Genomic DNA, 21,998 nt, shown 5'->3' with positions numbered 1-21,998 from the left:
GTTGTTGTCTGTGTGCCCTGCAGTATACACCGCTATATTCACCTCACCTATATAGCTAGTGATCTATCTTTTATAATAGAGCTTGCAGTCAGTAGTGTTAGGAGCTTGTGCGTGCTGTCTGCATGCTCTGTACCCAGTACACACCGCTATATCCACCTACATAGCTCTTCTCTATTTGAGCCCACTTGCCATCTGCAGGAGTTATTGGAAGTTGTGTGTGCCTCCAACACAGCACAGTATACATCTGTCCATACCCCTTTATCTCTGGTGTTCTATAATAAAGGCATCTGCAGGAGTTAGTGGGTTTTTTGTGCTTCCAGCACAATATACACCTGTATCTACCCTTTATTGCTGTTCTCTAATAGAGGCATCTGCAGGGCTTAGTGGGTGTTGTGTGACTCAATTACAGTATACCCCTTTATCTCTGGTGTTCTATAATAAAGGTATCTGCAGGAGTTAGTGGGTGTTGTGTGACTCCATTACACTGCTGTTTTACCCAACTCCCTTCAGGCCATTACCATGTCTGGAAGGCCAGCAAGGAGAGGCAGACAGGCGTGAGCCGATAAAAGAGGGCAAGCAGGCTCTGTGTCTAGAGACAACAGTGCTGGTCGTGGACGCGGTGCATTGTCATCAGCACGTGGCCATGGGACACGCTTGTCCTTCTTTTCGGCAGCTGGACATGTTGAACCGCAACATGCCAACGACTTGGTAGAGTGGATGACCAAGCCCTCTTCATCCTCCTCATCCTCTCTCACCCAGTCTCAGGGTACTAGCAAAGCAGCTGCCAACGCATCGTCTTCCCTCCTCTCAATGTCATCATCAGTGACTCCTTCCCTAGACCCACCACGTCCTCCTGAGGAGTTTCCTGAACTCTTTGAGCACAGTGTTGGGTACATGCTCCAGGAGGATGCCCAGTGTTTTGTGGGCTCTGATGATGACACTCAGCTAGGGGAAGGCAGTAGCGTGAGCGCAGAGAGAGGGGATGCACAAGAAGGACAGCAATCTGGCAGTCATGTTCCACAAGCTGCAGCATACTGCCAGGTTTGCTACAGCGATGAAGAGGGAGGGGATTATGAGGACACTGACTCCACGTGGGTGCCTGGTAGGAGAGAGGAGGAGGAGGCACATGTCCAATGAGGCAGGATGCCCTCCGGGGGCCAGCTTAGGGGCAGCACACCGACTGAATCACACCCCAGAGCTCCGCCTGTGCAGGGCGCTGCCTCTGCGCGTTATTCTAAAAGTTCTTTGGTGTGGGCCTTTTTTGAGACTAGTGCATCAGATCGCACCGCTGCTATTTGCAACATATGTCTCAAGCGTATCTCGCGTGGCCAAAACATCAGCCGCTTGGGCACCACATGCTTGACCAGACATATGTTGACCTGCCATGCAGCTCGTTGGCAAGCGTACCTCAAAGACCCACACCAAAGAACAAAGCGGACCTCTCCTTGCTCCTCATCAGCTGGCATCTCCAACCCCACTAGACCTTCAGTCCTCTCTGAAACCTGCTCTGAGAGGAATGAAGGTGTAGAATTAGGTGTGTCACAGCCAAGTGCTTCCGGGAACTCTGCTAGCCGTACACCCACGTCCGACTATAGCAGGCAAATGTCCCTGCCCCAGCTGCTGGACCGGCGAAAAAAGTTCACTCCCAGCCATCCACATGCCCAGCGGTTGAATGCTAGCTTGGCTAAATTGCTAGCACTTCAACTGCTGCCTTTTCAGTTGGTAGACTCGGCTCCCTTCCGTGAGTTGTACAATGTGCGGTTCCTCAGTGGCAGGTCCCCAAACGCCACTTTTTCTCACGGAAGGCGATTACGGCTCTCTACCGGCATGTGGAAGGCAATGTCCTTGCCTCGCTGGACAGGGCGGTCAGTGGTAAGGTGCATATTACCGCTGACTCATGGTCCAGCAGGCATGGACAGGGACGTTACCTGTCTTTCACGGCCCATTGGGTCACTCTTCTGGCAGCTGGGAAGGATGCAAGACAAGGTGCAGTAGTGTTGGAGGTTGTTCCGCCACCACGCCTCCAAAATGCTACTATTGGTTGTGACACACCTCTCTCCTCCACCCCCTCCTCTTCTTCTTCCTCCATGGCCTCTTCCAGTGCTCTGTCCTCAGAACCAGCGGTGCTCCGTAGGCGTTCCAGGGGCTATGCAAGTACACAGGCAAAACGACGCCATGCCGTGCTTGCGCAGGTTTGTTTGGGGGACAGGAGCCACACTGGGGCGGATGTTTTGTCAGCTCTGCAGGGGCAGGCCGAGAGGTGGTTGACGCCACGCCAGCTTAAGCCAGGAATGGTGGTTTGTGACAATGGCACCAACCTCCTCTCCGCCCTCCGACAGGGACAACTGACCCATGTGCCCTGTGTAGCTCACGTCCTTAACCTGGTGGTGCAGCGGTTCTTGGACAGGTACCCCGGCTTACAGGATGTACTGAAGCAGGCCAGGAAGGTCTGTGTGCATTTCCGCCGATCATTTAATGCCTGTGCTCGGCTGGCTGAGCTCCAAAAGGAGTTGAACCTGCCCAAGAACCGCCTTATATGTGACATGCCCACCAGGTGGAACTCAACGTTGGCCATGCTGCAGCGGCTGCACACGCAGCAGAGGGCCATCAATGAGTACCTGTGCGACTACGGCACCAGGACAGGGTCAGGGGAGCTTGTTTTTTTCTCACCACGCCAGTGGGGCATGATCAGGGATGCATGCACTGTCCTGTCACCGTTTGAGGAGGCCACAAGGATGGTGAGCAGTGACAGTGCATGCATCAGTGACACTGTACCTCTTGTCCACCTCTTGGAGCATACGCTGCGTGGAATAATGGACAGGGCACTTGAGGCAGAACAGAGGCAGGAAGAGGAGGACTTCCTTGCCTCTCAAGGCCCCCTTTATCCAGACAGTGTTCCTGCTGTGCCACCCATCACACAGGAAGAGGATGAGGAGGAGGAAGAGGAGGAGGAGGATGATTGTGTCAGCATGGAGGTGGAGGCTGGCACTCAGCAGCAGCAGTCTTGTAGGGATGATTTACAGTTCCAAGAAACACGTGGACTTGTACGTGGCTGGGAGGAGGTAGCTGCGGATCATGTTGCCCTTAGTGACCCAGAGGACTCCGGACCGAATGCCTCAGCTAACCTACACTGCATGGCCACCCTGATCCTGCAAAGCCTGCGGAAGGATCCTCGTATTCTTCGGATCAAGGAGAGGGACCATTACTGGCTGGCCACTCTCCTTGATCCAAGGTACAAGGTTTAGGTTGCCGACCTTATCTTGCCATCGCAGAGGGAGCAGAGGATGAGACATCTCCGGGAGGCCTTGCAGAAAGGTCTGTGCAACGCGTTCCCAGAGACTGGGAGGTTACAAACTCCTGGTCCTGGACAACATGTTGCTGAGGCATTGGTCAGAAGGAGCAGTGGAGAAGGTGGCCGTCTGACTGATGCTTTCAGACAATTTTTTAGTCCGCAGCCCCAAGGTATGATCGGTTCCAGCAACCATCGCCAGTGTCTGATTTACATGGTGCAGGAATACCTAGGGGTAAGGTTAGACTTGGACACCTTTCCCACCGAAAATCCTCTGGCTTACTGGGTCTTGAGGATGGATCACTGGCCAGAGCTTGCACAGGATGCAATTGAGCTACTGGCCTGTCCTGCATCCAGCGTTCTTTCGGAACGCACCTTCAGTGCTGCTGGTGGCTTTGTTACCGATCACAGGGTGCGCCTGTCCACCGACTCAGTTGGTCGACTGACCTTCGTCAAGATGAATCAGTCTTGGATCACCCACAGCTACCAAGCACCTGAAGCTGATGTAACCGAATAATTTTTTTTGAAATATCACATCCCTTCAAGACTGCCTATGCTGATGCTGAGTGACTGTCCTGTTATGTTGATTGTCTATCCTCTTCCTCCTCCGCTGATATGTTGGAAGAACATTTCTGGTTCTGGGTGATGCCATCAGCCCAATTTTTCTGCCCCTGTTTAACAGGGGCGTTTAAGTACAATTTTTGATGCAATGCTTTGCAGCAGGGCTAATTCCTGCAATAAAACTAGAGTATATGGGAGAGGTTGCAGTGTCGTGGCACCAGCACCAGTGCCTAAGGCCCATTTTTCTGCCCCTGTTTAACAGGGACATGCAATTACAATTCTTGATATAATATTTCACAGGAGGGCCCGTTCCTGTGCCCACCCAGAGTAACTGTGAGGACTTATAGTGTTGTGGCACCAGCACCACAACCACCAAAGGTCAATTTTTCTACCACTGTTCAACAATGGCATGTAATTACAATTCTTGATATAATCCTTCACAGCAGGGCGCTCCAGCGCCCAGCAAGAGTCACTTTGAGGGCTTACAATGTTGTGGCAAAACCAACACCTTGTTCCGCCATTTCTGCAGAGCATATAGGGCAGGCCCCTACTTTCAAACATCCAACTTACAAACATCTCCTACTTGCAAACGGAAGGAGACAACAGCAAGTGAGATGAAAAAAGATGGACGACAAAACAAATTATACAGGGGTGATAACCCTTCCCTATGTTTTCCAAAAAGCTTAAAAATAGTTTTTTTGACTGGAGCTACACTTTAAAAATGTACCAGTTGAAAATTACAAACCGATTCAACTTAACACAACAAACCTACACAGTCCCTGTCTTGTTTGCACCGCCTGTATACTGCTGTTCTGAGTATATAAGGCCTGGGGGCCACACGCATTTCCTTTTTTTAATATGGGTACAGGGTTCCCCTTGATATGCGTACAAGACCCAAAGAGGCTGGTAATGGGCAGGGAGGGCTACCCATGGCATTTTTCTCAATGGTTTTCAACCATATTGCAGGAACCAGATATAACATTAAAACCGCAAGCAGTTTTCAATGATGTTATTTCTGTTTAATGTCATTTTGTGCAGGGGCTGTTCTAAACACGGGAAACAGGTGGCACTTCACAGGCATACTACAGACACCCCCAGGCACCATATTTAAAGAAATATTTCACTTTTTTTTTCACTTTAATCATCATTAAAATCAGTGCTCCCGCCAAAACGGCCATTTTTAAAAACATTTTAGGCATTGACCCATGTCCCCTGGGGCAGGAGCCAGGTCCCCAAACCCTTTTTAGGACAGTATCTTGCATATTAGCCGTTAAAATTAGCACTTTTAATTTCGAACGTTCGAGTCCCATAGACGTCAATGGGGTTCTAAAGTTCGTTCGAATTTGGGGTCCGTTCGAAAGTTCTGGTGCGAACCAAGGGGGGTGTTCGGCTCATCCCTATTCATCTGAGGTAAGAGACAGGTGTCCTGGAGCAGGACCAGAAAAAGAACTCCTTAGGCTCGGTTCACACAGGGGGCGACACGACTTGCCGCGCCGCGACCTGACAAGTCGCCCCCGTTCTGTACTACGGAACCGTTCTAAGAGGAGCGACTCGAGTCGCTCTGACTTAGAAAAAAGGTTCCTGTACTACTTTTGGGCGACCTCGGGCGACTTGCATTGACTTCTATACAGAAGTCGTTTGCAAGTCGCCGCTGAGGTCGCGGCAGGTCGCGGCGCGGCAAGTCGTGTCGCCCCCTGTGTGAACCGAGCCTTAGGGTAGGGGTCCCTGTCTTTTATTCTGAGGTCGAAAGGTGGACCTCGGGGGTCAAGGGGGCTGAGTTAACCCACTGTTGCCAATATGAGGTGAGCCAGGAAATAGTGATTACTCACATTTTGATGCTGCAGTAGCATTAGCAGTTCCATCAGTTTTATTTATTATTGTAATTATCCAGTATTTAACCGCTAGCCGACCAGCCGCAGCAGTTATTCTGTGGCAGGTTGGCATGACTGCACAAATTGCCGTAGCTGTACGTCACTTCTTTTGGACTTTAGACTTAGCAGGTGCGTGTCCCCAGAGCCGAAATGCGCGCCCGGTGGGCACGATGACCGCCGGACACCCGCGATCACTCATGACAGAGAGAGAACCGGGATGTGTGTGTGTAACCGCACAAATCCAGGTTCTCTCAGGGGAGAGGAGAGAGATTGTGTGTTCATACTAAATATGAGCACCGTGTGTTCATACTTTGTATGAACAAGGATCTCTCCTCCCCTATTCCAAACTCTCCTCCCCTAGTTCCCTAGTCTGTCCCATTCCCCCCTACAGTTAGAACACATCTAGGGAACACAGTTAACCCCTTGATCGCCCTCGTGTTAACCCAGGGCTCGACAAAACCCGGGCGCCAGGTCGCATTTGCGACTAGAATTAGCGACCTGGCGCCTGGGGCATCACAGCTGGGGGTATCCTGCCACCGCGGACCCCCCGGCGTGATCGCGTCGGGCCACGCCGCCGGCGGCCGGTAATTGAGCCCCGGCTTTGAGGCCTTCTACGATCCTATGGTTCCTTCTGGAATCTGGCGCCCTCTTGTGGTGGCCGTTGGAATTACAACCAGCAATGCTAATAGGCTGGCAGGCAGGGGAAGCTCCATCTCCTTCCCTTTACTCAGAACCCCTAAACATTATATATATAATTTATTCTTACACCCTAGAGAATAAAATGGTGGTCGTTGCAATACTGTCTGTCACACCGTATTTGCACAGCGGACTTACAAGCGCACTTTTTTGGGGAAAATGTATTTAATAACAAAAAAAATAAGACAACAGTAAAGTTAGCCCAATTTTTTTTTATATTGTGAAAGATAATGTTACGTCGAGTAAATCGATACCCAACATGACATACTTCAAAATTGCGCCCGCTCATGGAATGGCGACAAACTTTTACCCTTAAAAATCTCCATAGGCGACGTTTAAAAAATTCTACAGGTTGCACATTTTTAAGTTACAGAGGAGGTCTGGGGCTAGAATTATTGCTCTCACTTTACCGATCGCAGCGATACCTCACATGTGTGGTTTGAACACCGCTTTCATATATGCGTTCGCTTCTGCGCACAAGCTTGGCGGGACAGGGCGCGTTTAAAATAAAAAAAATTTTTCCTTATTTTAACTTTTATTTTTATTTTTTTCACTGTTCTTTAAAAAAAAAAAAAAAAAAAAGTGTGTCACTTTTATTCCTATTACAAGGAATGTAAAAATCCCTTGTAATAGAAAAAAGCATGACAGGTCCTCTTGTATATGAGATCTGGGGGTCAGAGAGACCTCACATCTCATATTTACACTAAAATGCAATTTAAAAAAACGTCATTTGAAAAAAATAAAAAAATAAAATGTCCCTCTAAGAGCTATGGGCAATGACTTGGAGACAGGTGGGGGGCTGGGGGCGCTATCTTCCCCTCACTCGTCTCCATGTCAGGCCAGGGACAGGCCCAGATCGCCATCGCGGATCTGGCTCCTAACTTTTTTAGCTGGCTCCTAGATTCCAAGCAAATTTGTCAACCCCTGGTTTAGGCCGATATGTATTTTACATTAAAAAAAAATCGCAATAAGCATATATTGATTGGTTTGTGCAAAGGTTATAGCGTCACCAAAATAGGGAATAGATTTATGTCATTTTTATTATAATTTTTTACTAGTAATGGGGGTGATCTGTGATTTTTATCAGGACTGCGACATTGCAGCAGACAGATTGGACACTTTTGACACAATTTTGAGACCACGGACATTTATACAGTGATCAGAGCTAAAAATTATTGTATAAATGTCACTGGCAGGGAAGGGGTTAACACAGGGGTTGACAAATTTGCTTGGAATCTAGGAGCCAGCTAAAAAAGTTAGGAGCCAGGTCCGTGACGGTGATCTGGACCTGTCCCTGGCCTGACATGGAGACGAGTGAGGGGAAGATGCCCCCAGCCCCCCCCCCCCCCCCCCACCTGCCTCCAAGTCATTGCCCATAGCTCTTAGAGTGACATTTTATTTTATTTTTTTCAAATGAAGATTTTTTTTTAAATTGCATTTTAGTGTAAATATGAGATGTGAGGTCTCTCTGACCCCCAGATCTCATATATAAGAGGACCTGTCATGCTTTTTTCTATTACAAGGGATTTTTACATTCCTTGTAATAGGAATAAAAGTGACACACATTTTTTTTTTTAAAAGAACAGTGAAAAAAATAAAAATAAAAGTTAAAATAAGAAAATTTTTTTTTTAAATGCGCCCTGTCCCGCCAAGCTTGCATGCAGAAGCGAACGCATATATGAAAGCGATGTTCAAACCACACATGTGAGGTATTGCTGCGAGTAAGAGCAATAATTCTAGCCCTAGACCTTCTCTGTAACTCAAAACGTGCAACCTGTAGAATTTTTTAAACGTCGCCTATGGAGATTTTAAAGGGTAAAAGTTTGTCGCCATTCCATGAGCGGGCGCAATTTTGAAGCATGACATGTTGGGTATCAATTTACTCGGCGTAACATTATCTTTCACAATATAAAAAAAAATTGGGCTAACTTTACTGTTGTCTTATTTTTTTTTTATTAAATAAATTATTTTTCCCCCAAAAAAAGTGCGCTTGTAAGTCCGCTGTGCAAATATGGTGTGACAGACAGTATTGCAACGATCACCATTTTACTCTCTAGGGTGTTAGAATAAAAAAAAAAAAATAATTATATTAAAATATATATATATATATAGGGGTTCTAAGTAAAGGGAAGGAGATAGCTCCATTAGCATTGCTGGTTGTAATTCCAACGGCCACCACAAGAGGGCGCCAGATTCCAGAAGGAACCATAGGATCACAGAAGGCCTCAAAGCCGGGGGCTCAATTACCGCCCGCCGGCGGCGCGGCCCGACGCGATCACGCCGGGGGGGGTCCACGGAGAAAGGATACCCCCAGCTGTGCTCCCCCAGGCGCCAGGTCGCTAATTCTAGTCGCAAATGCGACCTGGCGCCCGGGTTTTGTCGAGCCCTGCCCTAATCAATAACCCCCGCACCAACTCTTCGCCCTAATCAATAACCCCCGCTCCACCCAAAACAATAATCCCCCTTTCCACCTCTCCACCCTAAGCAATAACCCTTCCCCCCACTTCTCCACTCTAAACAATAACCCTTCTCTTCACGCCTCACCCTAAATACTAACCCCCTCCCCACTCTTCCACCCTAAACAATAACCCCCCCACTCCTCCACCCTAAACAATAACCCCCCTCCCCTCCCTAAACAATAGCCCCCTCCCCACCTCTCCAGCCTAAACAATAAACCCCTCACCCCCTCCTCCACCCCAAATAATAACCCCCTTCTCGCCCCCTCCCTTCCTGCAGACAGTTTCTATGGCTGAATTTGGATCGCCACAGACATCGCATGTGATCTGCATAGTAATATGGTGCGAATTACATGCAATTTCTGTGTTCGCTAAGCCTTCAACCCAAAAGCAAAAAATGTATTATATTGCAGCCTACCAATTCTTAAAGAGGAAGTAAACCCTGATGAGTTTACTTCCTCTTTGATTCCCTGCAGAGGTAAAGCATAATGGACTACTATGCATCACATAGTAGTCCATTATGTGTCACTTACCTGACACAGAAGCCAACGAAGTCACCGCTGTCCCCTGTAGTCTGGAGCATCCATTTTCTCGGTGGGTCTCGCTGCTCCGCCACTGTCATTCGACAAAGCTGCGATGACATCACTCCCGTGCATGCGTACAGGAGCCGCCACTCGTGGCATATTGCCGTTGACAGCAGCGCGCTCAGTGCGCCTGCGCCGTAGACAGCGGTGCCTGTCTTTTGCCAAATATCTCCTAAACCGTGTAGGTTTAGGAGATATTTTTGGACCTACAGGTAAGCCTTAATCTAGGCTTACCTGTAGGTCAAAGTGGTTTGTAAGGGTTTACAACCACTTTAAGCCCTGTTCAAACCTGAACAATTTTAGCTTGAAGGTCTAATACATTCTGAGACTTTTGTCGCCTGTAGCAAAACGACTGTCGCTCAAAATAATATATGAACTTTTGTTATGCAGATTGGTCTCATAGACTTCAATGGAAATGCCTGAAAAGCGCAACAACTTGAGCCTTTTACAACCCTGTTACGAGTGTTTTGTCGCATGTTTTCTGGCAAAACAGCATGTCTCTGCCCCTAATCTCCTCCCCTAATCTCCTCCCCCTATTGGCTAAAAGAAAAACACCTGAAGCTTGAATATGCATGTAAAATGCTTATAATAGGCTTGCAAAACTCTTGCAGATGTATCGGTTACAGGGATGGGACAAACCATTCAATACTGACAAGGGTGCTTACAATGATCAGCTTTTAATGTTTTATTTATTTAAATCCTTTATCCCAAAAGGAAAAAAAAAAAACAGTTGGCTGCAACTGCTAATAAAATGTTAGCTGGAGTTGGCTTCAATTTGTTAGTCTAATCTATCTAAATCTGCCAGTACCTCTAACATCCCCCCCCTCCCAGAATGTCAATACTGCACATCTAAAGCCCTGTACACACTATCAGATTGTCTGCTGAGTTTTTCCTTCAGATTTACCAAAACCATATAATATGAGGTCAAACCTTAGGAGTTTCAATGTGTATGCAATCAGACAGGCCCTTCTACTACATGGTTTTGGTAAATCTGAAGGAAAAACTCAGCAGACAATCTGATAGTGTGTATGGGGCTTAAGGATTGGTAAGCTGCAATGTAATACATTATAGGTTTTGGGTTTAATGCCGCTTCACCTCTTTATATGATTATATGTATCTTATGTGTATTCTTCAAAGCTCATGTACTCTTCCATCTTATGACCATTATGAGTTAATTTAGGGGAGTTATCATTGACTCCTTTAATTGGGAAAACATGTATAATTCATGCCAGTTTTAGATGTTAATGAATTACAGCTATAATTGAGGAATAACCATGAGTGTGGCAGATTTACCCCAGTATCAAAACAACAAAGGAGAGGGCACACACACTTACTGTATTACCATAACTAAATTTTATTAATTGAATATACTCAAACGCATGTTATGCACAGGCATATCTAGACAAACTGATGAGATTGTCTCCAGATCCATCATACTCTGCTGACTACATTGGGAAGACCTCATAGCATCTGGGAATGGCTGACGCATTTCAAGGGTCAAGCCCTTTTCCTTAGAGCCCTAAAGCCCCGTACACACGAGAGGACTTATGTCCGACAGACTTCCGAAGGAGTTCCGTCGGAGTTCTGCTGGAATTCCGACGGAGTTCTGACAGACTTTTCGGGTGAGCGGACTTGGCCACACACGATCACACTAAACTCCGACGGATTCGAACGTGATGACGTACGACTCGGCTCGAATAAGGAAGTTCATAGCCAGTAGCCAATAGCTGCCCTAGCGTCGGTTTTAGTCCGTCGGAGTAGCATACACACGAGCGGATTTTTCGAAGGGGACCGGGTCCGGCGGAGTTCCTTCGGAAAAATTTGAAGCATGTTTCATATTCTAAAGTCCTTCAGACTTTGGCGAGTCAAAAGTCCGTTGCAGCCCACACACGATCGGATAGTCTGACGGACTCAGTCCTTCGGACTTTGGATGTTGAAAAGTCCGCTCGTGTGTACGCGGCATTAGGCTCTGTTATTGTCATTTATTTTTCTAATAAAATGTAATTTCTGATAATGCACTACGTCAGTGCATCTTCTCTTTGTTGTTTGCCTAAGGATACCCACAGTCCTGAGAGGGCAGCAAGATGGCTGTGGGTTATACCTACAGGATTAGCCAAGAGGAGAGTCCTTTCCATTTTTCATCACCACACCTGAGCGCAGAAGTTTACATTTTCGCGTGCCTGGTTAGAGACCTATACCCTTTTGTATTGTAACTTTATCTAAAAAAAATCTGTTATTTCAGCTATTCTCATTTGTCTTTTTATCCTCATGCTTTATATTATATTGATATAATATTGGCATTTCATCATCGAATTAAGTGTAATAGTTGCGTATTATTATTATTGTTGCTTTGCGTGAACTAGTGAATTGCTTGAATGGAATGTATACATATGGGCTTTCTGATCAGGTCTGCCAATCCTTTTTTTTTTTTTTTCTTTCTTTAGGCAGGCCTGATCAGATCTGTGCAGGTTCATAAGGGCTCATGCACAATGCATCACAAAGAAGCTCAAAGAAACTTCTCCTACAGGCTTTTGAGCTTTTTTGAGCTCTCATTTTTTCCTGCCTGGAACCTCCCCTCCATGTTAGCCAATGTGTCCATGCACACGCTGCCTTTTTCAGGAGTTTACAGGCATATCTTCTTACAGGCAGAAAAAAAACTCCACCAAACTCGTGTTTTTGAGAGGAGGTTTCGAGGAGAAAAGACTCCCTAAATGGCCAAAAACGCACACAAAAGCGCAAAAACACACAAAAAAAGAAAAATAAGCAGAGGGGAGGGTTTGTGAACAAAAAAGCTCAAATAAGCTTAATAAAAGAGCACACAAATTTACAAGCGTCTTCAAGCTTTTAGGCAGAGAAATAAAAGCTCACTGTTTGTTTTTCAGCTGCAGTGTGCATGAGCCCTAAAAATATCTGAAAGGACTGAGTCCTTTTCCATTCCAGACCTAAACTTGAAGGATCAGGGGTAGTCTGATGTAAACAAGCACAAGTCCGTTTACATCCAGCAGCCCATAGAATCAACAGGGGTCTGCCATGGTCTTCTATGAAAATATGAACTAAACTGAATGGCACAGATGTCACAAAACTGACATCCACCCTGTTCAGCTCTAATTCAGCAGAAGGTCTGCTTACAAATTCCCTGCTGAACATAGTGGAGCGGTATAATGTGGAAGGACCCTAAGAACTATTTTGAAAATAGTCTTTAACCTAGATGATCAGTTTAGATCGAGTTATAGGTGTACAGTAGCATACCTTAGATAACTAGGAAATTATTGAATGGGTGGAGGTCTGCATTTGGAGTAATTTTATTTGTTTACCCGACATGTAGTTTTTATTCCTTTAACTTTTTGCAAAAATGACAATTCATGCACAACCCCAATTAGAAAAAAGTTAGGACATTGTGTAAAATCGAAATAAAAAACATAATGCGATGATTTGCACATCTCATAAACCCATATTTTGTTCCAAATTGAAAATAGAAAACCTTTATCATATGTTTAAACTGAGAAAATGGACCAATTTCAGAAAAGAAAATAAGGTCATTTGAAATTGATGGCAGTAACACATTACAAAAAAGTTAAGAAATGGACATTTTTACTAAGGTGTAGCATCCCCTCTTCTTTTAACAAACATTCTGTAAATGTCTGGGAACTGAGGAGGCTGTTTGCTGGAATTTTTGGAGAGGAATGTTGTAAATTTCTTGCCTGATAGAATTTTAACTGCTTAACAATCCTGGGTCCTCTTTGTCATATTTTTCATTTCAAGATGTGCTGAATATTTCCAATTGGTGAAAGGTCTGGACTGCATACAGGCCAGTTAAGCATCCGGACTCTTCTACTACAAAGCCATGCTGTTGTCATTGCAGTATTCGGTTTAGCATGGTCTTGCTGAGATATGCAAGGGTTCCCTGAAAAAGAAGTCATCTGGATGGGAGCATATGCTGCTCTAAAACCTGGATATACAGTTAGGTCCATATACAGTTGTGCTCATAAGTTTACATACCCTGGCAGAATTTATGATTTTCTTGGCCATTTTTCAGAGAATATGAATGATAACGCAAAAACATTTCTTTCACTCATGGTTAGCGTTTGGCTGAAGCCATTTATTATCAATCAACTGTGTTTACTCTTTTTAAATCATAATGGTAACAGAAACTACCCAAATGACCCTGATAAAAAGTTTACACACCCAGTTCTTAATACAGTGTATTGCCCCCTTTAACATCAATAACAGATTGAAGTCTTTTGTGGTATTTGTGGTGGAGGCTCTATATCTTCTTATATGGTAAAGCCACCTCTATTACAGGCGTAGTAGCGCTGTATAATGGTGGCTAGTAGAGGTGAGAGGCTGGGGGAAACAGGGGGCGCACCCCGGATTACACGGATCACATTGGATATATGGATTTGCACTGATGGATCGTCCATTGCACTTAGTCCTGCACTTTATTTCTTTTTGATGAACTATTAGAAGATCTGATCTTATTATTTGAAGTTATTGGGACTTGCTCCATAATAGTGCGGACTCCTTTTGGATGTTATAAATCATTTCATCATATACTTATTTATTTTTATCACGGACTGCACTTTAGAAGATTTAGCACATGTAAAGATTTCTTGCACAGTTTTTGAATATTTGTTTGCACATTTATTCAGCTTGTCACCATTGCACTATATTATTGGGATCTTATTACCACCATTCAGATTTGTTTGCACATTATTTTTATTGCATTTTATGATTGAGACCTTAATATTATCATCTTATGTATATTTCATGCTAATATTACACTATAGAAGATTGATGCATTGCTCTACACACTTGTAGATATTTTGAAGACATTTTAACGTTTTTTTCCCAGCTTCCTTCCAGTATTTATTTCAGTGAGGTTGTGCGCATTAGTTACCCTTCTTTGTCGATTTGGCCTTGTATTTTGGATCATTGTCATGTTAGAATGTCCAAGTATGTCCCATGCGCAGCTTCCTGGCTGATGAATGCAAATGTTCCTTCAGTATTTTTTGATAACATACTGCATTCATTTTGCCAACAATTTTGACCAAATTTCCTGTGCCTTTGTAACTCACACATCCCCAAAACATCAGCGATCCACCTCCGTACCTTTCATCATAGGCCTTGTTGACTCCTCTCCAAATGTAGCGTTTATGGTTGTGGACAAAAAGCAAAATTTTGGTCTCATCGCTCCAAATGACTTTGTGCCAGAAAGTTTGAGGCTTTTCTCTGTGCTGTTTGCCGTATTGTAAGTGGGATACTTTGTGGGATTTGCGTAGTAATGGCTTTCTTCTGGCCACTCGATCATGCAGCCCATCTTTCTTAAAGTACCTCCTTATTGTGCATCTTGAAACAGCCACACCACATGTTTTCAGAGAGTCCTGTATTTCTTCTGAACTTATTTGTGGGTTTTTCTTTGCACCCCGAACAATTTTCCTGGCAGTTGTGGCTGAAATTTTAGTTGGTCTACCTGACCGTGGTTTGGTTTCAACAGAACCCCTCATTTTCCACTTCTTGATTACAGTTTGAACACTGCTGATTGGCATTTTCAATTCCTTGGATATCGTTTTATAACCCTTTCCTGTTTTTTTATACAGTTCAACTACCTTTTCCCGCAGGTCCCTTAACAATTCTTATGCTTTGCAGCACTGGAAGAAAGATACAATGGTCTGTGAGGAGTCCAGAAACACATTGACCTTTTATACACACACACTAATTACAAGCCAACAGATCACAGGTGAGGATGGTTACATTTAATAGCCATTCAAACCCCTTTGTGTCAACTTGTGTACATTGTATGCATGTTATCAGGCCAAAATCACCAGGGTATGTAAACTTTTGATCAGGATCATTTGGATAGTTTCTGTTGCCATTATGATTTAAAAAGAGTAAACACGGTTGATTGATAATAAATGGCTTCTGCCAAACACTAACCAAGAGTGAAAGAAATGTTTTTGTGTTTAGCATTCATATTCTCAGAAAAATGGCCAAGAAATCATAAATTCTGCCAGTAAACGTATGAGCACAACTGTATATTTGGACACATGCACAATTTTTTTTTTTTTCAGGTAATTACCAAAACCCATTTGTGACCGATCCGATCCCACACTACGATTGAGTGTTTCCGTCAGTATACCTGTTCCTAAGTCTCAATATAGATATCAGATATTCCAACCGCTCACAAGCACGAAACAAGACGACACTTGCTTAGCTGCTCAACATGGACTGATTTATTAGAACCAAAATGACAAGTATTTATAATACAGTAGAAGACTAAAACCTAACCTAATTAGCATGAGCTAATTATCTAATCATTGACCCAGACTAGTTGTCTGATAGATAGGACTTTTCAGGGTAAGACTTTGTCTCCTAGCTCACTGATTGACTATTCAATACACATTACCATAAACATAAACACAGGATTAATTAGCACAACCAACAATGTGTGGAATATTCTTACAATTCTTACACAACAGACAGATGGCTGGAGTTGATGACATTAGCATCTAACAGTTTGTGTCCCAACAGTGTGATTCAGTCTATTGCTAATATGGCAAATACCTATCCAGAGTCTGTGTGTCTTGGGGGGACATGGATCTAAATCCAAGTAACACCATCTCAGGGGTCCCCAGGCATACAGCTCACAAAGAGCACCGTTCCCCTAAATGCGAGTGCCCATAATCGCAAGGCAAGAGGCTCACATTCTGTCCCCTCCAACAGCCTCTGTCCCGGCTAGGTCTGTCATACCATTCAAGCTATAGTTCTATATGGGCTGAAAGTGCACACGCTCAGGTTTAATTTGAGGGTATGTACATCCAAATCGGAGGAAGGGTTTATGAATTACAGCTCTTAAGAATAGCCATGCCCTTTTTCAAGGGACCAAAAGTAACAATTTATTCAAAAGCTGTTCATGGCCTGGTGTGGGCTACTCCTTCATTATTTCTTCATTATTTCTTCATCAGTTAGGCCAGGTTCACACTAGTGTGACAACCGCTCCAACATTGGGAGCTTATGTCGCATGACGTGTGGAAATCAATGTTTCCCTATGGGAGCTGTTTTAACTGGTCTGACACAAGTCAGTCCGACTTTGAAAATGCTCCCTGTACTACTTTGTTCCAACTTTGATCCTACTTCAGCCCATTGACTATCATTGAAGTCGGATCAAAGTCGGATCACCATCTTGCATGATCTGACTTTGGCATGCGACTTGTGCTCTGATGATCTTGAGGGGGAACTCCACACCAAATAAAAAAAAAAACGGCATGGGTTCCCCCTCCAAGAGCATATCAGGCCTTTGGGTCCGGTATGGATTTTAAAGGGAACCCCCTACGCCCCAAAAAATGGCATGAGGGTCCCCCCAAAATCCATACCAGACCCTTTTCTGAGCACGCAGCCTGGCCAGCCAGCAAAAGGGGGTGGGGACGAGCGAGTGCCCCCTCCCTCCTGAACTGTACCAGGCCGCATGCCCTCAACATGGGGGGTGGGTGTTTTGGGGCCCAAAGCACCATGTCCCCATGTTGATGAGGACAAGGACCTCTTCCCGACAACCCTGGCCGTTGGTTGTCGGGGGTTTGCAGAGGGCTTATTGGAATCTGGGAGACCCCTTTAATATGGGGGCCCCCAGATCCTGCTCCCCCCTATGTGAATGAGTACCCATTCACCTGCGGGGAAAAAGTGTCAATAAAAAAACACACTAGACAATTATTATTATGTCATTTATTAAGCAGCTCCGGGGGTCTTCTTCCGACTTGGGGGGCCTCTTCTGACTTCTCCAAGCTCTCTAGCCTCTTTTGCCGGGCTCCTCCGCTATCTTCTTCCTGCTCTTTTACTAGCATTGGCCCGGTCTTCTCCACTGTAGTCTTCTTCAGATGTTGACACGATGCTCTCTCTCGCTGTAATGTCGTGTCCATGATGACCCCTCCCCTGATGACGTCACCGCCCAGGGCATGATGGGGTGGTTTCAGCTAAATGCAGCAAAGTTGATTGGACGGTACGTCACAGTACACATGGACAGTGATCCAAAACACACTGCAAAAGCAACCCAGTAGCTTTTGAAGGAAAAAAAGTGGAATATTCTGCAATGGCAATTCAGTCACCTGATCTCAACCCAATTAAGCATGTATTTCACTTCCTGAAGGCAAAACTAAAGCCAGAAAGACCCACAAACAAAGAACAACTGAAGACAGCTGCAGTTAGAGCCTGACAAAGCATCAGAAAGGAGGAAACCCAGTCTTTAGTAATGCCCATGGGTTCCAGACTTCGGGCAGTCATTGTCAGTTAATATTATATTCAATTTGCAAATGATTATATTCATTTGTCCAATTACATTTGAGTCCCTGAAAATGGGGGGTCTGTGTTTAAAATGTTGCAGTTCCTAAAACGTGTACTTGATATTTATGTTCAACCCCTTGAATTAAAGCTGAAAGTCTGCACTTCAAATTCATTTGGATTGTTTTGTTTTAATTTTATTCTGGTGGCATACAGAGCTAAAAGTATGAAAATTGTGCCTGTGTCCAAATATATATGGACCTAACTGTATCTTTCAACATTGATGGTACCCTTCCAGATGTGCAAGTTGCCCATTCCATGTGCCCAAATGCACCCCATACCATGAGAGATGCAGGTATTTGAACTTAACTCAAAATATATACTAAAATTGTGACTGCACTGTGGCAATAAATATACACTTAGTCAATATGAACATGTAAAAAACATAGCAAATATTACATTCAATATGTAAAAAAGCACAATGTTGCAAATTTTTAAAACATATAAATAGGGCCCTGTGCAATTAAATCCATTATGTGAAATCATCCAACAGTGTCCAAGTTCATGACATAAATCTATAAATTGTTCCATGCAAAAGTTGTGCAGCACTTCTAACATACATTAACCACTTGCCGCCCGCCCTATTACAAATTGACGGTGGCAAAGTGGTTTCATAATCCTGATCGGCCGTCATATGACGTCCTCAGGATTATGAGCCGCTGCGCGCCCCCGGGGGCGCGCATCGCGGCGATCGTTGTTGCGGGGGTGTCAGTCTGATCCAATCACGGCTGATCACAGTGTAAATAGGAAGTGCTGGTGATTGGCTTTTCCTCACTCGCGTCTGTCAGACGCGAGTAGAGGAGAGCCGATCGGCTGCTCCTCTGACAGGTTTATCAGCACAGCCCCCCCGAGGATGTCCACACTGGACCACCAGGGACGCCACCAGACCACCAGGGATGCCCAGGATAAGGTATGCCACCCTAGACCACCAGGGATTCCAGTCAGCGCCACAATGGATGCCAATCAGTGCCCATAATGGATGCCAATCAGTGCCCACAATGGGCATCACTGATTGGCATGCATTATAGTTTGGCACTGATTGGCATCCATTAGTACAGTATATTATAATACAATGCCGCCTATCAGTTCCCATCTGTGCCGCCTATCAGTGCCCATCCATGCCACCTATCAGTGCCCATCCATGCCCACCTGTGCCGCCTACCCATGCCCACCTGTGCCGCCTACCCATGCCCACCTGTGCCGCCTATCCATGCCCATCCATGCCGCCAATCCATGCCAGTTATCAGTGCCAATTTGTGCCACCTATCAGTGCCCATCCGTGTCGCCCATCAGTGCCACCCATCAGTGCCGCCTATCAGTGCCCATCAGTGCCGCCTATCAATGCCACATATCAGTGTCCATCAATGCCACCTCATCAGTGCCACTTCATTGGTGCCACTTAATCGGTGCCCATCAGTGCCACCTTATCATTGCCCATCAGTGTATCCCCATCAGTGCCCATCAGTGAAGGAGAAAATTTACTTATTTCCGAAGTTTTGAAACTTAAACAAAAAAACATTTTTTTTTTTCAAAATTTTCGGTATTTTTTTATTTGTTTAGCAGAAAATAAAAACCGCAGAGGTGATCAAATACCACCAAAAGAAAGCTCTATTTGTGGGAAAAAAATGTGGGTACAGTATAGCATGACCGCGCAATTGTCATTCAAAGTGCGACAGCGCTGAAAGCTTAAAATTTGTCTGGGCAGGAAGGTGTTTAAGTGCCCGGTATTGAAGTGGTTAAAAGTGCAATAGTGCCTTTAAAGCGGGAGTCCGCCGGGACTCCGCGTTTTTTTTTTTTTTTTAAAGCCAGCAGCTACAAATACTGCAGCTGCTGACTTTTAAAATAGTGACACTTACCTGTCCAGCGCGCCCGCGATGTCAGCACCCGAAGCCGATCTCTAGATCGTCTGTCGGGTGCTGCCGCCGCCATCTTGGGTATGGGAATCAGGAAATGGAGCCTTTCGGCTTCATTTCCCGGTTCCCTACTGCGCATGCGCGAGCCGCGCTGCGCAATAAGGACGGTCCCCGCTGCCTCTGGGATCTGTGTGTTTCCCAGCAGGCAGCGGGGCACTTGCGGAAAGGGGCGGGCACTTGCGGAAAGGGGCGTAATCTACGCCCCTTTCCGCAGAGAGCTATCCCGGAAGTGGGTGCAGAATACCTGTACTGTACAGGTATCTGCACCCCCCTCCCCCCTGAAAGGTGCCAATTGTGGCGCCGGAGGGGGGGAGGGTTCCGATGAGCGGAAGGTCCACTTTAGGGTGGACCTCCGCTTTAAGAAATATTGTCTTCAAAACTCCTCCTCTCCACCCAGTGTCCTTCACCTTTTACCCTCCTACTTACCAGATTTACAATTTACAAGGCTTTATTCTAATTAAAACAATCCAAATCCTTTCCAGAGTTAGCTATACACAATATTTCTAGCTAGTATGGGGTATATCTTATACAGTCTTCTCTCCTTGCCCAAGACCATAAACTAGGAACTGAAGGTGCCATTTAGTGTAAAATCCTCCTTGTTAATAATAAACAAGAATATAGTACAAAATCTGGACATATCTTTCAGTATTGATGTTGCCATTCCAGATGTGTATGCTGCCCATTCCATACATACCAAAACACTCCCATACAATCTAAGATGCAGGCTTTTGAATGGAGCACTGATCACAATCTGGAAACTCACTCTATGTTTTAGTCTGGAGGACACAGCATCCATGGTTGCCAAAAAAGAATGTTAAATTTGGATTCATCTGACCACAGAACAATTTTCCACTTTGCAACAGACCACTTTAAATGAGCTTTGATCCAGAAAAGATGGTGGCATTTGTGGATCATGTTCACATACAGTGCCTTGCGAAAGTATTCGGCCCCCTTGAACTTTTCAACCTTTTCCCACATTTCAGGCTTCAAACATAAAGATATAAAATTTTAATTTTTTGTGAAGAATCACCAACAAGTGGGATACAATTGTGAAGTGGAACAAAATCTATTGGATTTTTGAAACTTTTTTAACTAATAAAAAAATGAAAAGTGGGGCGTGCAAAATTATCCGGCCCCCTTGCGTTAATACTTTGTAGAGCCACCTTTTGCTGCGATTACAGCTGCAAGTCGCTTGGGGTATGTCTCTATCAGTTTTGCACATCGAGAGACTGAAATTCTTGCCCATTCTTCCTTGCAAAACAGCTCGAGCTCAGTGAGGTTGGATGGAGAGCGTTTGTGAACAGCAGTTTTCATCTCTTTCCACAGATTCTCGATTGGTTTCAGGTCTGGACTTTGACTTGGCCATTCTAACACCTGGATACGTTTATTTGTGAACCATTCCTTTGTAGATTTTGCTGTATGTTTGGGATCATTGTCTTGTTGAAAGATAAATCTCCGCCCCAGTTTCAGGTCTTTTGCAGACTCCAACAGGTTTTCATCCAGAATGGTCCTGTATTTGGCTGCATCCAGCTTTCCCTCAATTTTAACCATCTTCCCTGTCCCTGCTGAAGAAAAGCAGGCCCAAACTATGATGCTGCCACCACCATGTTTGACAGTGGGGATGGTGTGTTGAGGGTGATAAGCTGTGTTGCTTTTACGCCAAACATATCGTTTTGCATTGTGTGCAAAAAGTTCGATTTTGGTTTCATCTGACCAGAGCATCTTCTTCCACATGTTTGGTGTGTCTCCCAGGTGGCTTGTGGCAAACTTTAGACGAGACTTTTTATGGATATCTTTGAGAAATGGCTTTCTTCTTGCCACTCTTCCATAAAGGCCAGATTTGTGTAGTGTACGACTGATTGTTGTCCTATGGACAGACTCTCCCACCTCAGCTGTAGTTCTCTGCAGTTCATCCAGAGTGATCATGGGCCTCTTGGCTGCATCTCTGATCAGTCTTCTCCTTGTCTGAGCTGAAAGTTTAGAGGGACGGCCAGGTCTTGGTAGATTTGCAGTGGTCTGATACGCCTTCCATTTCAAAATGATCGCTTGCAAAGTGCTCCTTGGGATGTTTAAAGCTTGGGAAATCTTTTTGTATCCAAATCCAGCTTTAAACTTCTCCACAACAGTATTACGGACCTGCCTGGTGTGTTCCTTGGTCTTTATGATGCTCTCTGTGCTTTCAACAGAACCCTGAGACTATCACAGAGCAGGTGCATTTATACAGAGACTTGATTACACACAGGTGGATTCTATTTATCACCATCAGTCATTTAGGACAACATTGGATCGTTCAGAGATCC

At 45.0% G+C, this 21,998-nt stretch overlaps 1 protein-coding gene across 11 annotated transcripts in view; it reads left to right on the top strand.

The window, feature by feature from the left end:
- LOC143940418 (E1A-binding protein p400-like) overlaps positions 1-21,998 on the top strand; it is a 303,118-nt gene that overhangs the window by 44,877 nt on the left and 236,243 nt on the right. The window lies entirely within an intron of this gene.

This window comes from Lithobates pipiens, unplaced genomic scaffold (genome assembly GCF_037356315.1).
Source record: "Lithobates pipiens isolate NorthernLeopardFrog02 unplaced genomic scaffold, aLitPip1_a1.2 Scaffold_3, whole genome shotgun sequence".
Taxonomy (NCBI): Eukaryota; Metazoa; Chordata; class Amphibia; order Anura; family Ranidae; genus Lithobates; species Lithobates pipiens.
This window is presented reverse-complemented; position numbering and strand designations above follow the sequence as displayed.